This window comes from Solea solea, chromosome 13 (assembly GCF_958295425.1).
Source record: "Solea solea chromosome 13, fSolSol10.1, whole genome shotgun sequence".
Taxonomy (NCBI): domain Eukaryota; kingdom Metazoa; phylum Chordata; class Actinopteri; order Pleuronectiformes; family Soleidae; genus Solea; species Solea solea.
This window is the reverse complement of record NC_081146.1, coordinates 11,774,360-11,789,020: the sequence shown is the minus strand read 5'-3', so window position 1 is coordinate 11,789,020 and position 14,661 is coordinate 11,774,360.

Here is a 14,661-nt window from a genome sequence, read left to right as displayed (position 1 = left end):
GCAACAATCTGCATCAGCTTCCTCCCTCTGTAAATTGTTTTTCCCACACCTACGCTGACTTGTTGTAAGCCATCAATGTGATATAAGGAGTGACGCTTCGCTGATTTTTAGTGTCTCTGTTGTGAATCAAACGGGGGAAACTAACAAGGAGGCAACAATATGAATATGTCTTCTTCTCCACTAAAAAATGAGGCTCTACTCTACCTTTAAAACAAAGAAAGAAAGAAAGAAATCAAGAAAGGAAGAAGGGAAGCAATAAAACCTCATGTTTTCTGAGTGAGAGTGCAGCAAGTTCGAAAACTGCATATTACAAAGCACTTTTCACGTTATTATTTAAGAGGCAGCAACCAACTTTTGTGTCTCTAGCGGATCCTGTTTGGTCACTGCCATAAAATGGTAGCAGCCAGCTGGAGTAGTGTTTTGCCTCAATAAGCACTACATCAAAAATGCATGAAAAACACAATATAAATAATAGTTATTATTATCTTAATTGTTTTGGATACAGATTAAGGCTGTGCTGTACATTGGGAAAAAAACCCCAACACAAACTGTGAAAGCTAAGTTTACAGGGGACTAATTCAAACCTTTTTTAATCTATCGCCATTGCACTGTGCAATCAGTTTAAACAATATAATGACACGCTTGAGCAAAAGAAGCTGTGTAGTTCAGCTTTAAATACAATCATTAAATGTACATTAGCAACTTTAAATGACTCACACCTCACTGAGCCAAGCATTGAATGAGAATCAGTCATTTTTTGCACAGACACCAATTAGTGAGAGTGCATTTGACCTCTGCATTTAACCCAACCCATCATTATTACACACCGGTAGTGAACACACACACACACACACACACACACACACACACACACACACACAATGGAATGGGCAGCACTTTTCTGCACCCGGGGAGCAGTGGGAGAATTGGGTGCCTTGCTTAGAGGCACCCCAGCCCTTTGCCTGTCCAAGGATAGAACAGCGACCTTGAGGTCACAAGCTCGATTCCTTTGTCACATGAGTTCATTCATCTGTAAGTTTGTCCTTTTTTCATTCAGAATGATTTTTTTGTCACCTTTTCAAGTAATTACTGAAAATGGATTATTGAATGTGCTCTAAAGAGAATGAACAAACAACAATAGTTACAAATAGTACAGAAAAAAATCATTTAAGGGGACAAAGAATTCAAGTTTGGACAGTAGATGATGACTGAGATAACTTGAAACCAACATTAATTGATCTGACACTGAACGAGTGAAAGATACCAACAGACACAGATTGTCAACACACAGATTTAACACTATTCTGTGTGTTGTATGCATATTTGCGTTAGTACATGCAGGACACGGTGGACATATGCTGACAGCCAGCTGACTGCAATTAATCACACTCCAATCACAGCCACTCTCACACCAAGGTGGTCCATTTACACTCCTTCCTCACTCATTGCTTTTGATAGGCTCAAAAGTTTAAAATGTTCTTCAATGTCTTCCTTGGGCTCACTTTTGTATGAGAGTTTGCTGCATTTCGCCCCCTGTTTTTGGCTTAGCATCTACAGAGTGGAGCCATCAGAATCGAACTGTATTTCCATCTGTTGCAGTAAATGGTTTAATAATGACGAGTGTTCCCGACTGAATTCATATTAGATGAGGAAAGGTGGCCATCGTCCTCCCTAATTTAGCCTTGAGTTAGGAATGCAAACTAGTCTCTCGCCTATTATTGGAGTGGATGGGCCGAGGTGCAGGTGGTCTGGACAGTGATTGTCCCAATGGAAGAAAACAAGAAGTCCACACCAGGTGCCTCTGAGAGTCAGAGCGCCTCTTGCTGAGTAGCAGTTAACTTGTGATTTTGTTGGAGTAATGCTGTAATGTTGAGTGGCATGTGTGAGAAACTTTGGCTGCATGGAAATTGGGCTCAAGTCCTTAGCTTCTAAAACTGATTCCTCATTCTCACTGTAGGCTTTTAATTTTGAAGTGAATTAAATTTTTAATCTTGTCTCGAAACACTAGGCATAGCGATGCTGTGCTACCCTGTAATTGTTGTTTCCCCTCAGGTAAACCAAGTTAATTTAAAGTGGGGTTGTATTCCTGTATTTGACTGATAAGTCATTTAGCTCTTTCTTTTGAAGAGTCCTTTTTCATTTGCTTTTCATTTTTTGTTTGAACAGCATCCTGTTGTTTGCCAGACTTTTTTGTGAATTTACCCTCAACTCCTTTGTGAAATAAATGATTTTCGTTTAAGTTGCTTCCCTTCCACCCCCACAGAGCAGAGATGTAACAGTGGGATAGAACATGATAAACATCAATGTAAGTATGGAAAACACATTTCCCTTGCTATGGAAAGCAGGACAGTCTCAGGATTAGTATTTCTTCAGTTTGCTCAGATGTCATTCAGTCATATAACAGTGATTAGTTCATGGTAATGTACTGAACATGTGTTATTATTACAATGTGCCGTAGATGTTCGATCTAAAGAAGTGTATTTTTTACAAAGCATACTTTTATTTCATGCTGGGATGCAAAGGACAGTAACATGTGGCTGGCTGGTTTATCTGATTTTAATTGGCAGCATAATAACCAACACAACTAAATCTGTCTGCCATCGCATTATAACACTGAGACGAACTTTTCTTCACTCTGTTTATCATACTTTCCCTTTCAAGGCCCTGTTTTTTTCTTCTTTGCAATTACTCCTGACAACATGCACACATTAGCATAATTTCCTTGCGAAGCATTTATGTCTCTTTTTAGCTTTATGCAGAATCTCCATAGCAACGCAGAAATAATCCTTTCCTCTGTGTCTACCTGCAAATACTCTCAGAGACTACAGTTTACTTGCATCACATATCACCTCATTTTGAAGCGAAGAGGATTCGTTAACGAAAACACCCAAACAAAGTTTTCCGGTCCTGTTTCAGAATAAACTGCACTTGACTATAATGACATTCATCAACCAGTTAAGCAACATTGACAACGTTTTTACATGAGCCACAGCTCTGCAAATCCCATTACAATCCTATTATATTTGTATTTAGCCATGATAACTATGGGTGGCATGGTTAGCACTGGTCCCTCACATATAAAGGTTTACCCTGGACAGGTCACCAGCCTTTTACAGGGCTATAAACAACAACTATTCATACTCAGTCTCTTATTCATCTAACCCCAAACTGCATGCATTTGGACTATGGGATGAAGCTAAAGTACCCTGCACATTGAGGACGTTCTCTAACCAAGAACGTCCTTGTTGTCTGACATTTATCTAAACTGACTGGTACAACAACATCATTTTTTAAGTTAATTGCTGCATTTAGCAGTTGTCAGTTTACCGTTTAGCAGCAAGGGATTCCTCAGGAATTCAGGAAAGTTTGGTTGACAAGGTGGGATTTCGTATGACCCTATGAATGTGCTTTGGATTTTTAATTTTCGAAAATGAGCAACTACTATATCAGCCATTGTCACATGATGAGACAGTTCTATGGAACTAGGGCATATCAAGCGACACATTGCAATCTCTTTAAACAATCATTGGACTATCATGAGGATTTGTTGGTTGTGAGTGAATCTATAGTATTAAAAGAGCTATCACAGATTGATTTGTTACACATATGTGCAGGATACTGATCACCGAGTGAGGAAATACCTAGACTAAGACGATGACGACAAAAAAAAAAACTATACATCGCACTTACGACTAGCACTTCATAGTTTGGTTTACTTGAAGCTCTTACTTACTTCTAGCTCTTATTTGTACCCAAATGTTTAAATGCACTTATTGCAAGTCGCTTTGGATAAAAGCGTCTGCTAAATGACATGTAATGTAATGAAATAGGAACCAGTTTTGGTTCAGATAGCGTCGTCACATATGGAAGTGGAAACTCCAAAGTCATATGGAACACAATGTGATGGACTTACTGAGTCTGTGTTTGGCCATAGGAAAAACAAATTACATTTACAAGCCAACAAAAACTACACTAATTGTTAAGACTAAAGTCGGAGCCTTTATACTCACATATTACAACTAGAACATCTAAATTAAAAGACAACTCTTTGAACAAATGTGGTCATTTCAATAATACTGGAACCTTGTTGAAATCATTACACCTCTACTCTGATCACAAAGCTGCAGTAAATGGCTTTTCAAAGCTTTTATATCAGCTCCGAGTGCTATTAAATGTGTACAAATGTTTCAGATCTCTGACAGCAAACAGCTTAATTTATTTTTAAATTCAACCAATAGAGTCAAGTAGTGGGTCAGACACAATCACTGAGGTAGACCATCTGCTTATTACAAATGGTAAGGAAAGCAATTTTAGCTCAGGAGGTGTAGAGGAGACTGAGCGACTGGAGAAAAGATGATTGACTGAGAAAGGGGTCATGTGTTGAGGCAATTGGGAAGAAAATGAAGAGGTGAAAATATTGAGAAATTTTGGCAGAGGGTTTGCTTTACTTGGCTGACAGAAAAGTCTAAGGAGAGGGAAGCACACTGGGTACCGGGGTGAGAGGCATCATCTTTTCAATGCAATGGGGTGAATTTGAGTCAGGAGGCTTGGTTTTAATCACAATTTCATCAGGTATCCAGTCTGCTGAAGCATCACTGAGCCAAACACTGAAACCCAGCTCTAGTTCCAGGGATGATTTGATTGTAGAGGAAGGCAAAGTTGGAAAAATAATTTTCTGATTACAAGCAAAATTGCTACTCATTTTCCATATTTCAGTAATTTCCTGTGTGGCAGAATGCTCACTTACAACAATAAAGGTATTCACATTGTGGTTCAGCTTCAGTGTTGTGTCCAAATCGTTTGCACAGATGAAAAGCCAGCTGGCAGAGACTACGTGTGCACAGATTCTACTGAAGGTAGAAAAATGAAAGAGGAACTGAGCAACTTTTCCACATTGTCTCACACCAATCCCAAACTAATAGCTGTAACCCACACTTCAATGACTGAGCAAAAGAAGAAGAAAAACAATCTACAATACGGCATAATTTGCAGGTGTTTACGCTGATAAGATCATGTGTAAAACTCCTCAGGTACGCAGCTTTATTTAGTGGCAGTGCATCCCTCGAAAGAAAGGAGGCTAAGTCATCCTTGTATACCTGACATTTAACTGATTAAAGGCCAAAACACCTTCGGGAGTATTTTTAAGCTTACAGGCAGATAATTTATTATGCCAGAGTCAGACCTTTCCCACTTCTATGTTTGCTTATTACACTGTCAGCAGCGGCTCATCTTGTTTACTGCTCCCGAAGAATTGTACTTGTGCCACAGTTTTCTAGGGCCACATAACTTTAGAATGGGCTTTTCACAGCTCAGAATGGGGTGATATACGTGTTCATATTGTTTCTGTAGAACATTATTTTCTATGGGCTGTCTGTGTTGTTGGCTGACTGTCACAGGTGCAGATGACAGAAGAGTGGCTGTAGGGTCAGGGTCAGGCGACTGGTCCATTAATTCAGGTTATACTGGAATATCAAAGGCTACTAGAAGGAGTAATAAGGCCTACAATTATTTAATCTAAGCTCACATTTGTCACATTTATTGACACATATATCACACGTTTGCCTGTATATAACAATAATATTAATTCCTATAGTAGTTACCATACTTTGGACTATGGAACAAGGGCATTTAGACACTTGTACACAACAGTAACTTAAAGGGGAGTTCTTGTATTTTTTGACCAAGGGCGTAGGTTTGGAAATGTAAACACCAATATTTGGAGAAGCCATATTGTCCCTACCAATGTTAGAGACAGGACAATGTGTATGTGTGCACATAGGCTGTGTGAGGAGAGAAGGAGTGAGCATTACAGTAATCCAGTCAAGTAGTCATGAAAGCATGTATGCGTATTTCAAAGTCATGCCGTGGTAGAATCAATTTCAACCTTGGCTATTTGCCTTAATTGAATGAAGCTAATCTCCTTATCTAACTTAAAATCAGTGTCTATTATTACCCACAGCTTTCTAACCAAAATAAATCCAGGCCATGTCATTGAGACACGCCAGCAGAGGTTGGACATACATTTGACAGTCGTCTGCATAAAAATGGAACGATATGCCATGTTTTCCAAAGATAGAGCCCAGGGGAAGCATATACAGTGAGAACAGGAGGGACCCGAGGATGGAACCCTGCCGCACCCCACAGAGGAGAGGCACCATAGAGGACTCACAATTACCAATCCTGACACAAAAGCAGAGGGGTTTAGGTTGGGCTTTTAGATATACGGCTGTACAACATCAGGCACCACACCACAAGAAAGACTGCTGTTAACAACAGGCTGAAAAGAGGGACCTATAGTAGCAAAAAACTCTTTAAACAGGCGGGGGGGGGGGGGGGGGGGGGACTAATGTGAAAACTAATGAAAAAAATAATTTAGAGCATAATTCATTTAACATTTAAATTAAAACACCTACATGCATGCACAGCTTCATATAGCCTACCTCCGTGTCTACTTCCTTAACTCGCCAAATGAATAGACTTGTCTTTGAATTGCTAAGAAAAGAAGAGGGTGAACCGCTGCACTGAGTTATAACTTATGTGTTGAGACGCTCAGCTCTGTTCCTTTTATTATGACAAACTGGGTTGCAATACAGAAAAGGAAAAGGACATATGTTCTTAATCTACTGTGGAAAGCAACTTCAAGCAAGTTGACAACAGCTCATTCAAAAGCTAACCGCAGACCTGAAAGCAGCTGAGTGAAAAAGTGTTTATGTTGTTAGATTCAGCATAGGAGACTTTGAAGGAGACGGAGCAGTGTGAAATGGCTCATTTGAGGGTCCTCTTCCTCTTCACAAGTCTAATTACCTCGTGATGAATAGCTGCCCATTCTGCAGGTCACTGGTGCCAGAGTGAGTGCAGTGAAACATCATGTGCAGCCCTCTGCCTCCTGGAACCTACTGTGGCTGACCATAAAATCCAATGCCAATGCATGTCAGCCTTTATAAAGACCTTTTGTCGTCATTGGTTCTTATCTCATGATTTCATGAAGCCACATATTGTTCCCCTGGGAGCCATATATTCATTTGTATTTTCTGGGTTTATTCCTCCTGAACATCAGGAGGGCATAATGGTTAAGGCCGAGGCTGGCCAGAAGAAATTTTAATTAATGTCACTGATCACAAGTGTTGCTAATTTTGGGGGAAGACCTGTTTTGGATGTTTATGGTTTAAAGACTTTGTATGGAAAACTTATTGAAAGTAATGTCGCAACAGAGAGTGGACAGTGTGCAAGTAAACACATTTTGAGTTGTAGTATAAGAAAGTTTCGGGTATCAATTTCTCCGAGTTTTACCTCAATTTACATTTAGATTTAGCCAAATGAAAGCTAGACCCTAGAAATTTGGCACGCACAAAATGATATGTGTTATTCTTGTTACTCATAGCTTACATTTGTATCATGCAAGTGCTGCATGTGTAACTTCACACAGACCTGAAAGAACTGCATATGCTGTAGCATGTGTATCTGATCCTGAGCGCAGGTAATCTAATAATACACATTCCCCTCAGTGAGTCCACAATTCATTAGTTTGTATCAGCAAATCTACACACATTCTTTTATATATATATATATATATATATATAAAGCTGGGATCTGACTCTGGGCTGTATTTGCATAATCAAATCCTTTGTTTATTATACACTTGTGCATTAATTTCACCAAGGACCATTAAACAAGCACAAAGTAGTTAAAATGTGGAAGATATGATGCAGCATATAAAATAAAAATGCAAATGTGGCTCAGCCTTGATCCTCCATGGACCAATAACAGGTAGCGTTCACTTCATTTGGGCCGTTTCTAGCAGCAACAGTCGGGGAGTATTAGACCCAGAGGAGCAGAGCCAATGCGAGATGACAGATGATGAGACTTGATTTCCCCTCGTGAAAGGCTCAGGTGGGTACTGAAGAGCATGTGGAAGGAGACGATGAGGAGGAAGGGGGCAGTGTTTGCATGTGCTTGATCAGACCAGCAATACTGTGCCACATTATTAACTTCCTGCTAAGAGATTTCTTGAACAGCTACTTGTGAACTTGTTGTGAACACAACAAACAGGGTAAAATGAAAGGTCAGGTCAGTGAGGATTTGCTTACTCACTCTGCATACATATTTATCCGATTACGTGCACGTTCGTGTTCTTGTTTTTGTACACTTCTTTTGTTGCAATGCATGTATGCACAGCTACTGCATTTATGCTCACCATTTGCAAAGTGCTGATCAAATATATACTATACTAGGTACAATGTTATAAGTCGCTAATTGTGTTAACAGTCTCAAAGTGTAATAAACTGGATTTTGTGGAGGAATTATCTTTCCCCAGCTACACTGTGTTGTACTGTTGTTTCTTGGAAAGCTTCCAAAACAGTAAGACGTGGAATTGATTTGTATAAGGCATATGTACACAACCACAAATCAGACCCGGTCAGGACAAGGGCCTTTCCGCATGGAGGTTGCATGTGCAAGGGTTTTCTCCAGGTTCTCTGGTTTCCTCACACAGTCCAAAGACATGTAATATGGGCATTAGATAGGAGGCTCAGTAGGTGTGATTATGAGAGCCCCTGTGATGGAGTGGGGCTCTGTCCAGGGTGTACCCGACCTTTCCCCCTATGTCAGCTGAGATTGGCACAGCGCCCCCTGTGATAAAGCAGGATAAAGCAGGACAAGATTGGAAGGATGGATGGATGAACAAATGTTAAGAATTATTGACTGTCAGGGGGTCAAAATTTGGAACACTTCGTGAAAATGTAAAATGACTGTATAGCGCTCCTGTGGCAAACATCAAGCAATTCCATCATGCAAAACAAAGCCATTCATAGACATACTATATATACCAGGCAATATGTCAGGCAACTCGTCTCTTCAACGGCTGTATTCATAAAAAGTTAAGATAGTGGATGCTAATGTGCCACGAGTTGCCAAAATAGTTAGGGACAAGCGTTTAACCGGATCACCAACGATCCTGAAAGACAGAAGAGTTCGATCACTGCTGTAAAACATGCTCAAAGTGAGCGATGAAGACAAGGCAATGGGGATCCACTGGCAATGGAATCTGCTTGTGTCGTGATTGCTTCATATCACAGAATCGAATGCTCACATCATCATTTATTTACATGCAATATTGTGACGTAAAAGTGTTCTCCAGAGCAGGATGAGGGAAAGTTGAAGACGGAATACTGCAGGTGTCATTTTCAGTGTGTTATCTCCGTGGATTTAAAGAGTGCAATGAACTCTGATAGAAGCTTTTCCTGCCAACATGGCGGTGTAAACAAGTTGAGTCAGGTGACGTCCAGTGTATAAGAATGATTTAACCTTGAAATAGACTACTAAAAAAATGGTTGTTGTTGTAAAAATTCAGATTTTGTAAGGTAAAAGCTTCAAATTTAGATGTTCTTTTGGCTTTGAATGTTTGTGTCTGTAGAAAATTAACCAACATGAATAAATAAATATCAATAAACCAATCAATTTGGAGGATGATGACAATGGTGAACAGCTGAGGAAAAGGTATAGTATAGTTAGTTTGTCCATTGCATGGAATAGAACAACTAAATAAACTAAAGATAATCTGTTTTCGTTTTCATTTGAATTTGCAAATCTATCTTATTCGTCCAGGTATTGCAGTGCACCTGCATTAGCCAAATTTATATAATGAATAAATGAGCCACATTTCTAATTATATGCCTATTATTACATATTGCATTAACAGTGGCAATGGCAATCGGATAATTGCTGTTTCATGCTCACCAGCTCATGTGCACAAGTCAAGGGATAAAGGATGAGACATTTTAGTGATAATTAATTGAACTCACATCTGTTATCAAAGCAAATGCGCTTTAAAAAAAAGAAGAAAATATATATATGTGTGTGTGTGTGTGTGTGTGTCTGTGTAGTCTGGTAAACAGCAGTAGTGTGTTGAGATTTATTTGCAGAGTTAGAGGCTCTATAAGACAATAATAATTACAATTTCATTTGAATGTCACCATGACTGCATCACAACATAGAATGTCTAGCATCAATACTACAACACAAAGCACAGTTCAGGCTGACGTCATTACATTTTATCGGTATTTGGTCGAAAAACTTTAATACTTCACATGAAATAAGGATCAGGATGACTTTGACTCAAACTCAAATGACCTGGGGGCAAATGAGCATCTAGTCTGGTCAAGAGGGGGCTGGTCTAGAGAACAAAAAGTGGGGAAAAACAACTGTTCAGTAGCAAGAGCTTAAAATGAAAACACAATATTCAATCATGATTTCACAAGCAAACGGGTGTTCAAATCAATCCCATTTGTTTAGTAATAGCTGCACTAGTTGTATGTGGTCTCAAACACTAATCACAGGCTCTTGAGACATGTTAAAAGTGTTTTCTCTCCCTGGTGTTAACCTCTGTCAAACTACAGCCCATTGATGATGGAGTGGATGGGAAGAATCAAAAAAGAGGTTGGGGTTGTGTGAAAACCCAATGCAAATTATTAGTCAATCATGTTATCATCAACTGGGTTTTTGCACATTTGCACTCAAGTGCACTCCACAGATCTGGAACCAGCAACTTTGAGTTCTTAAATTAAAAAGTATTTCTTTTCATGTCGTTGCCTCTGTGTGTATAACTGCTGAGCCTATAGTGCAGCCAGTGCATGCTGCACTATAGTAAAGGGTGACAAAATGAACAGAATGGGGGTGTCCACATTTAGACGTTGGTTCTATTGTAACTGCTGCGATTTTCACTGCTTTTTGGCGTTTTTGAAATGCATATGCAAAGTAGTGTGTGATTTTATGACACATCTGCTCCCAGTTAAATTGCCAAGACAAAATCATTTTCTCTGTTATGCCATCTTAACGTTTTAGGAGCACGGACAGATATTTGGCATAGCTATGAATACCAATAACAGTTGGAGCAAACAGTTTTGTGCATTGCTTTATGATTGAGGGTTACAACTGTTCGGTCTCTATGAGAACAATTTCATATCTTTCTCTGCAGGTACTGGAAGGATTCCTCATGTCTAATGCAACACAAGCTGTCTTCTCCTGTTTGACGGGTGTTGGTTTGACATTTTTTATATCTCCTCTTAGGAGTTATTAGACTCACATCATTGAGTTTTTCTAAACACTGGATTTTTGTGGCTGTCTTCAGTGTCATGTCATATAGTTGCTAATGTTATATTAACTTTAGAGTTTCCACTCATGTCGAGGACAGTGAGACAAATCTTCATTTATTTAGCTGGTAAATAAGGAAAGACTGGTTGTGGTGGGACACCCACAGTTAAAGACACAAAGTAAATTAAGTTTGTAAGTGACCATGGCCTTCATGATGGACTTAAGGACAACCTGAAGACCTGAGAGACACGAGGACGATAACGTGTTAGTGCTTAGTTCCTGACATGTTGATAACTTCATTTGAAGATGTCCTCACTGTTACAAAATGTCCTCACTTTCAAAAATGTCTTCACATTCAAAGATGTCATCATGGTTAAAAAATGTCCTCACATTCAAAAATGTCCTCATGTTTTTGTAATTTATTCCAATGATTTCACATTTTGGGCTGTTAGAGTGGACCAGAAAACCCGATATCTCTTCAAAATCCTGAATATACATAAGTTTGCATTTCTGAACTGATACCACCGACTCCACTGCAAGGATCATGTGTGGTAAAGCCGAGACATCAGAGGACGAATTCAAATATAACTTCCAAAGGGATTGTCATGGTGCAAACACAACTCCTTCAACTCCCCAGCCCCCGTCCCGCCCCCTCCACAATGTCATCTCCCCTCAAGGCCAACGAATCAATTTCAAAATCCTCCAACACTGGACTCAGTCCCTGGCGCTGTTGCCATGGAGGCCTCCTCAATATCAAGTTTCCCTCCTTCTAATATGGTTACTGGCCTCATGAACAGTACATTTCATTATGGCCCCCCCAAACTAGATTAGAGCTGTTTTGCCCCAAACAACTGAGGGCCTGCACCAGCTATCATGAATGTGGGTATGACACAGAAGCTCTACTTTATTGGACCATCATGTTTATCTGGTCTTTGTGATCTAGGACACATGCATTTTCAATTCAATGAAATATTGAATCTGAATATTATAGCTCTTTTTTTTTATTTTTATTATTATTATTCCAACTCTGCTTCAACTCCATATGAGCTGACAACATTGTTAGCCTTTTTTGTTTTCAATAAAAGTGGAATAATCACAAGCAACAGCACCTCACAGCAACAAGGTAACCGGTTCAGATCCCAGTTTGACCGAGTGCTTTCTGTGTGGAGTTTGCATGTTCTAACCAGTGGCGGGTGGAGATAAAGAAAAATGGTGTTGTTTCAAACTAGTTTGACATTCACAAAAGTTCACGAAAGAAATGATTGTCAACAAGACCATGTCCCCTTAGTTACAGGAGTAAGATGTTTATATTTGGTTATCTCACGGTCAGTTTAATGTATAGGTTGTTCAATGTTGTTTAATGTTCATGTTCCACATCTTCTTCTTCTTCATGTGAGACAGGTGGGGCGGTGCCCTAGCGCCCACTATTGACGGGCCACCACTGGTTCTAACTGTGTGCACGTGGGCTCTCTCTGGGTACTCTGGCTTCCTCCCACAGTCCAAAAACATGCTATTAGATTAACTGGACACAATTGATCCTAGATGTGAGAGTGAATGGTTGTTCATTTCTATGTTGGTCCTGCAATGTCCACGGTGTACCACGCCTTTCACCCTATGGGTCCAACAACCCTGATGTGGAAAATAAAGCAGTAGACAATGAATAATATGAATGAATCCGGATGAATTCAGCTGTTTTTTTACAAATATTATTACTTTTCATGACTTCTTCGCTACCTTGCCTTGTTTCTGAGGAGCTTAGCATCAGCAACAACACCAACAAACATAAACCAAAGTGTCAGAAACTGCCAAAGTGAGCTCCCACACACAAAATAAATGCCTTAGACTGAGTGTGGTGTGCACTGCCATATGGTCAAATACATTCTGCACAAGACTGGCATTCCAGTGGGTGGGATACGTACAATCTAACATAGTGGGTGGCTCTTGTAGAATTCAAATGTTTCATAAGATTAAAGAGGGCACAGGCAATTTGAGTTTAGGGAAAGACATTCAGATCTCTCTGGCAGCTGGAGCCTGCAGGAAAACACAGGGTGCCAATTACAGGAGTCATACTAAGTGTGACATTTTCAGTGGAAGTCTTCTTGCATGTTACAAAAAAAAAAAAAAAAAATCATTATCTTCTATTGTCTGAGTCGGAGCTACATCCTCCCAGTGGCCACAGTGCCTCTCACTTGATATTCCTTAGTGTCGGTTGTACTAGTCAGACACTTTCTAATCAATCAGCCTCTCAGGCCTCTTACCTTCCAAGGTCACAGGCATTTAAAACAGACCATAATTCAGATCCTCTGCTCCCAAATTTTCATCAGCGTGATTTTAAAAGTGTCTCCTAAATTATACAGCAAAGAAGTTCACAGGACATGTGCCATGTAGATAATCTGTATTCACACATATTCTCTGACTGCCAGTGCAGATCGTTATCAAACAGTTTCATAGTCGTGAGTGAAACACTGAAACCCGACAAATGAACCAGGGCCATTTATATTTTATTCAGATTGTAATGACTGCTGCGGTAGGGAATCGTCCTTTGAATGTTTTCGATGAATATTCCATGGCTGTTTCAGGTATTCCATGTGGATACACAATATATATATATATATCATTTCTTTTATAATTTTACCATAGCACCACATGAGACGAAAAAAAAGGCCCATCTTGCTGTTCTCCAAATCACGGCTGAGTTATTTCACCTGCTGAGATAGTGAGTGCACCAGAGGGATTCCTTTGGTGAGAAATAAATTGACGTGAAGAGGTGTGTGGAGTTGGGAAGTAAATATAAAGCATCCCCTTTTTTTTTTTGATTCCTTCTGTTATGAAGCAGCAGGGGGCGCTAGCAGGCCAGAAACAGGGATGGGGGATTTGATTTCAGCTGAACTCAGAGTCGGAGCAGAGACTTTTCTCCTCAAATGTGGCAAAGGAGCTCTTCAGCGTTACAAAACAGTTCCCCTTTCTCGTATGTTGTGCACAGGGCACACACACAATATGAACAATAATAATAATAATGATAATAAAATGAAAATCAACCACATTCTCCCTTGTTTTGACCGGGAAAAGTGTGTGCTGGAGAAATTTGCCCGTTATCTCTTTGTACACCCTGAAAATATTGTGTCACGTTTTTAAATTGAGCTTGCTTTATATTGCATAATCAAATAAACAAACAAATAATGGGTGGGCACAGTTTTGCCTTTAATTTAATAGGTAAAAATGTAGCTGAACAGTCCTTTTTTTCAAGTAATTGTCTGGAAGCATGAACACAGTCCTTCCTTTAATGAGCAAAGATGAACACCACATTTAAAAAACAGTCGGCTTTGGATTGTTTATCACAATTGTAGTCTCTATGAAGGTTGTGGCATTAAAGAGCGTCAGTGCTATGTAGTCTTATGACAAAGAGCCCTCATCTGGTTTTCTCCTCCACTTTTCAGCATCTCGCTTTCTTTCAGCATCTCACTATTTTCTCTGAATTTCCCTAACAAAGGCCCGTGTTTCTGTGTCTGGAACTACTGTCATCCGTGGTGTTCACATTTCAAATATCTCACTCTTTCCTCTTTCAAAGACCTT